This window comes from Procambarus clarkii, chromosome 23 (assembly GCF_040958095.1).
Source record: "Procambarus clarkii isolate CNS0578487 chromosome 23, FALCON_Pclarkii_2.0, whole genome shotgun sequence".
Classification (NCBI taxonomy): Eukaryota; Metazoa; Arthropoda; class Malacostraca; order Decapoda; family Cambaridae; genus Procambarus; species Procambarus clarkii.
In genome coordinates this window covers 32,776,640-32,781,874 of record NC_091172.1, presented here as the reverse complement: position 1 = coordinate 32,781,874, position 5,235 = coordinate 32,776,640, and the positions used below count along the sequence as shown (strand labels likewise).

The window sequence follows — 5,235 nt, the reverse complement described above, 5'->3', positions numbered from 1 at the left end:
GCCTCGCAAGAAGTCCTCAGAGAAAGTATCGACCGTGATTTGACTTCGTGTGTCTCCTCTCGAAATAATTTTTTGTTCCTCACTGAATACCAGTAAATGTAATATGGCTCCTGTAAAATTGCCAGAAACATAGATGACACAAAGGTAATGGATAACGGAGACGTAACTTACGAGGTCTCATAGGATCTGACCCTTCACCTTGCGTGAGTTCTAAATCCAGAGTTTTCACTGAGAGAGATCCAAGCCCTTTTATAAAAGTCATTTATAATGAATCACTCTTGGGTCGTTAAAGGTCTAATGATGCCATATTGAATCATTTTATACCACTGCTTCCAATACCCCCCCCTCCTTGATGAGGTCAAATTAGCGTGTCACTGCCACTAGAGTGTAGAACATGTCATACTGAGACCACACGTGTGGCGCACCGGCTACAAGTGCGGACACAGGCTACAGGTGTAGACAGGAGCTACAGGTATAGACAGGGGCTACAAGTGTAGACAGGAGCTACAGGTGAAGACACAGGTTACAGGTATAGACACAGGTTACAGGTGTAGACACAGGCTACAAGTGCGGAAACAGGCTACAGGTGTAGACAGAGGCTACAGGAGTAGACACGGGGTACAGGAGTAGACACGGGCAACAGGTGTAGACACGGGCAACAGGTGTAGACAGAGGCTACAGGAGTAGACACGGGATACAGGTGTAGACACGGGCAACAGGTGTAGACAGAGACTACAGGAGTAGACACGGGATACAGGTGTAGACACGGGCAACAGGTGTAGACAGAGGCTACAGGAGTAGACACGGGCAACAGGTGTAGACAGAGGCTACAGGAGTAGACACGGGCAACAGGAGTAGACACGGGCAACAGGTGTAGACACGGGCAACAGGTGTAGACAGAGGCTACAGGAGTAGACACGGGCAACAGGTGTAGACAGAGGCTACAGGAGTAGACACGAGATACAGGAGTAGACACGGGCTACAGGTGTAGACAGAGGCTACAGAAGTAGACGGGCTACAGATGTAGACAAGGGGTACATGTGCAGACATGGGCTAGAGACGGGAACAGGGGATACAGGTGTAGACACTGATTACAGGTGTAAACAGGGGCTACAGGTGTAGACACGGGCTGCAGGTGTAGACAGGGGCTACAGGTGTAGACACGGGCTACAGGAGTAGACACGGGCTACAGGTGTAGACAGGGGCTACAGGTGTAGACTCAGTGACATCATCAATTCCTGTTCTGGTATTTCACAGAACAAACTGTATATTTCATATTTTCATGTAAATAAAAATGTTTACTATTTCTAATATATCTGTGAATATTAATCGCATATACGTGATATATAAATTATGTGTATACTAATAATATATATACTGTAAGTGTATATTAATCATATATGTAAATAGGTATAGTTTTGTCTTAAATCCCAACATTATGCATATGTATAATTACTTACATAAAACAGCTGTTAATAAGAACATCAGCCCATTACATATGTATATCCACAAGGAATAATTAAATGTTACTGATTATTCGTGATAATTATGATACAATATAACACATTATGATTATTTTATTTTTCAAACACTGTATTGCACAAGTTAATAGAGTGAATATATTATTAATACAGCAAGATTTATATTCTTTAACAGAAATACAGAATAATCTCTCCTCCCTAGCAAAACAGCAGGATAATCTCATCTCAGCAACACAGCAGGAAAATTCCTGTTCCCCAGCAACACAACAGGATAATCCCTCCCCAGCAACACAACAGGATAATCCCTCCCCAGCAACACAGCAAGAAAATCCCTCTTCCCCAGTAACACAACAGGATAATCCCTCCCCAGCAACACAACAGGATAATCCCTCCCCAGCAACACAACAGGATAATCCCTCCCCAGCAACACAACAGGATAATCCCTTCCCAGCAACACAACAGGATAATCTGTCTTCTCGAGCAACACAACAGGATAATCTGTCTTCTCGAGCAACACAACAGGATAATCTGTCTTCTCGAGCAACACAGCAGGATAATCTCTTCTCCACAACATTTCAGCAGGATAAGGCCTCCCCAGAAAACATCAGGAAATTCCCTTCTCCCCAGCAAAACTCCCTCCTTCCAAGCAACACATCTAGAACCATAGCTCCGTCACGTCTTGCATTAAAACATATGTATTGACAAACAAATAATGCATATAATATTATGTGTTTTCTTAGCACAGGATAATCAGTGCAAATATATAACACGGGCAACACAATGTAACTCAACTTGTGTTCTTGGTAGAGTTATATCCTAGTTGCTGATGTCGAAAAAGTATATAAAATGGCTATTATTCTCCCTCTAACTTTGCTCTTGTGACCAAGACATTGATATTTTATACTAAAGTGTTACAAAAATAACTCCGATAGATCTAGAAGAGAGTAGTGGTTCATGATCCGCGATTGTATTATAAATAGACTCCAGGACTCAGGCCGCAAACAGTAGCCTGTCAACATGCTGTGGCTGGTGGCGGCGTTCACAGTCCAGTATATCCTGGTGGAACTTGGGAAGGGCTCGCCTTGCTCCTAAGAGTGCAATTTTGTGTTCTTGAGTTCCTCAAGATGAACACCAAGGATATGAACTTTGAGAGACAACTTACAGCCTACTGTGCCGTAGTTATTCACCAAAGTCTCAATCAGCTCCACATAATTTTCGGTCTTGTGCCCCCCTCGCTTTCCAGCCCGTTGTCGTCGTGAGAGGGCTTGGTGGGCGGCGGCCGGAGTGTGATGCTTCATGGAACAGTCCTCTGTCCCTCTGAAGCCTTATGCTCCTATCTTCACAAATTGTGCTGAATGCCTTTTTCATCTTCCTTATGTTTCATTTTCCCTTCCTCACCTGCTCTCTTTTCTGATTTTTATTTCCCACCGACTTTTTGCCATTCTTGGTTATTCTTTCAGATGTCTAATTCTGTTGTGACGCCTGGGTGTTTGGGGAGGCACACTCCCTCTCCTATAAAACTGTGGTACCCGACGTTGTCGAGCGAGGGAACGCTTTCGTTGTCAATCTTTGCTTTCGTTGCTGAGCCCGATCTCTACAGACTGGCGGTTCTTAAGGTTGCGAATGCGGGGCGTATACTCACGATGCACCCCAGGGGGAGGGGGGGGGGCATCTTGTCGGGTGTTCTATCCTCTAATTGTGGCTCCATGGTGGGCATGGGGGCTTATTTGTGAATGAAATTATTACCTGTTCATTTATAAGAAAATATCTGACCCTTTTTTAACTTCTCAAACTTGTGAAGTGGACGACCAGACCCCTGAGTCGGACTGTGATGGAAGGCCAGGCTCTGTAGCCCCCCTTACATTGGTCCCAGACCAAGCTGTCTCTGATTCTCCCGATTACCTCTCTCTGCTCCCCTTTCACTTTTGTGGCAGGGTTGAGCCCCAAGCCCCCAGTGGTGACCACCTCATCACCTGACATGGCTCCGTCTCTCATTGTTACAATAGCGCCTTTTACCCCCACTCTTACTAAGGGGTGCTCGGCGCCGTCCCCTCCGCATGTGTCGTTGGAGCACTAGGTGAGGGTACTGGCAGCTACCTACCTTGAGGCTACCTTGAGGTGCTTCCGGGGCTTAGTGTCCCCGCGGCCCGGTCGTCGACCAGGCCTCCTGGTTGATGGACTGATCAACCAGGCTGTTAGACGCGGCTGCTCGCAGCCTGACGTATGAGTCACAGCCTGGTTGATCAGGTATCCTTTGGAGGTGCTTATCCAGTTCTCTCTTGAACACTGTGAGGGGTTTGCCAGTTATGCCCCTTATGTGTAGTGGAAGCGTGTTGAACAGTCTCGGGCCTCTGATGTTGATAGAGTTCTCTCTCAGAGTACCTGTTGCACCTCTGCTTTTCAACGGGGGTATTCTGCACATCCTGCCATGTCTTCTGGTCTCATGTGGTGTTATTTCTGTGTGCAGGTTTGGGACCAGCCCCTCAATTATTTTCCACGTGTAAATTATTATGTATCTCTCCCGCCTGCGCTCAAGGGAGTACAGATTTAGGCTCTGTAGTCGGTCCCAGTAATTTAGATGTTTTACTGAGTGGATTCTAGCAGTAAAGGATCTCTGCACGCTCTCTAGGTCAGCAATTTCTCCAGCTTTCAAAGGGGCTGTCATTGTGCAGCAGTACTCCACTCTAGAGAGCACAAGCGTTTTGAAAAGTATCATCATCGGTATAGCATCTCTAGTGTGAAAAGTTCTTGTTATCCAACCTGTCATTTTTCTTGCAGTTGTGACGGCTACTTTATTGTGTTCTTTAAAGGTAAGGTCTTCCGACATGACTACACCCAGATCCTTTACATTGCCTTTTCGTTCTATGTCATGATTTGCCTGAGTTTTGTACGTGGTTTCTGTTTTTATATTTTCAATTTTTCCGTAGCGCATGAGCTGGAACTTATCCTCGTTAAACACCATATTATTTTCTGTAGCCCATAGAAAGACCTGATTTACATCTGATTGGAGGTTTGCCGTGTCCTCTATGTTGCCAACTCTCATGAAAATCCTAGTGTCATCTGCAAAGGATGATACAGTGCTATAGGTTGTGTTCTTGTCTATGTCCGATATGAGGATGAGAAAAAGTACTGGAGCAAGCACAGTACCCTGGGGGACTGAGCTCTTCACGGTTGATGGACTGGATTTTATTTTATTGACTATTACACATTGGGTTCTGTTAGTCAGGAAATTGTAGATCCATCTGCCTATTTTCCCGGTAATTCCTTTTGAACGCATTTTATGTGCAATAACACCATGGTCACATTTATCAAAAGCTTTTGCGAAATCTGTGTAAATTACATCAGCGTTTTGTTTGTCTTCCATAGCATCTAATGCCATATCATAGTGGTCCAGCAACTGCGACAGGCAAGAGCGCCCTGTTCTGAAACCATGTTGTCCGGGGTTATGGAGATGCTGTGATTCCATGTATTTTGTGATCTTACTTCTTAGCACTCTCTCAAAAAAAATTTGAGATTTGAGGCAGGGTGGTAGGTGAGGCACCAGGCAGTGATTGCTTTCTCCTGACAACAACGTCTCTATTTGCTTCAAAATAATTTTTGTGCACGTTCTCATAGCCCAATCACAAGCGAGATATTTTAACCAAAATATTTTTTTCTCGTTCGATCCACAGTCAGCAAATATTGGCATACAACCAACAATGGTTTACAAGACTTTTTAAGCTCACCAGTTGAGTTCCCTTTACAAAATTTTCAT

General features: G+C 44.7%; 1 protein-coding gene across 4 annotated transcripts in view; it reads left to right on the top strand.

The window, feature by feature from the left end:
• The window catches only part of LOC123763990 (uncharacterized), a 73,358-nt gene extending 71,792 nt beyond the window's left edge, over positions 1-1,566 (top strand). For 3 of the 4 annotated variants that reach the window (XM_069330124.1, XM_069330123.1, XM_045751401.2), the window contains one exon: positions 1-1,566. This exon is cut by the window's left edge and continues 840 nt beyond it. The gene's annotated coding sequence lies outside the window, so the exon portion shown is untranslated. The other variant, XR_011229460.1, reaches the window with a different exon arrangement.
• The last annotated feature ends 3,669 nt before the right edge of the window (positions 1,567-5,235 follow it).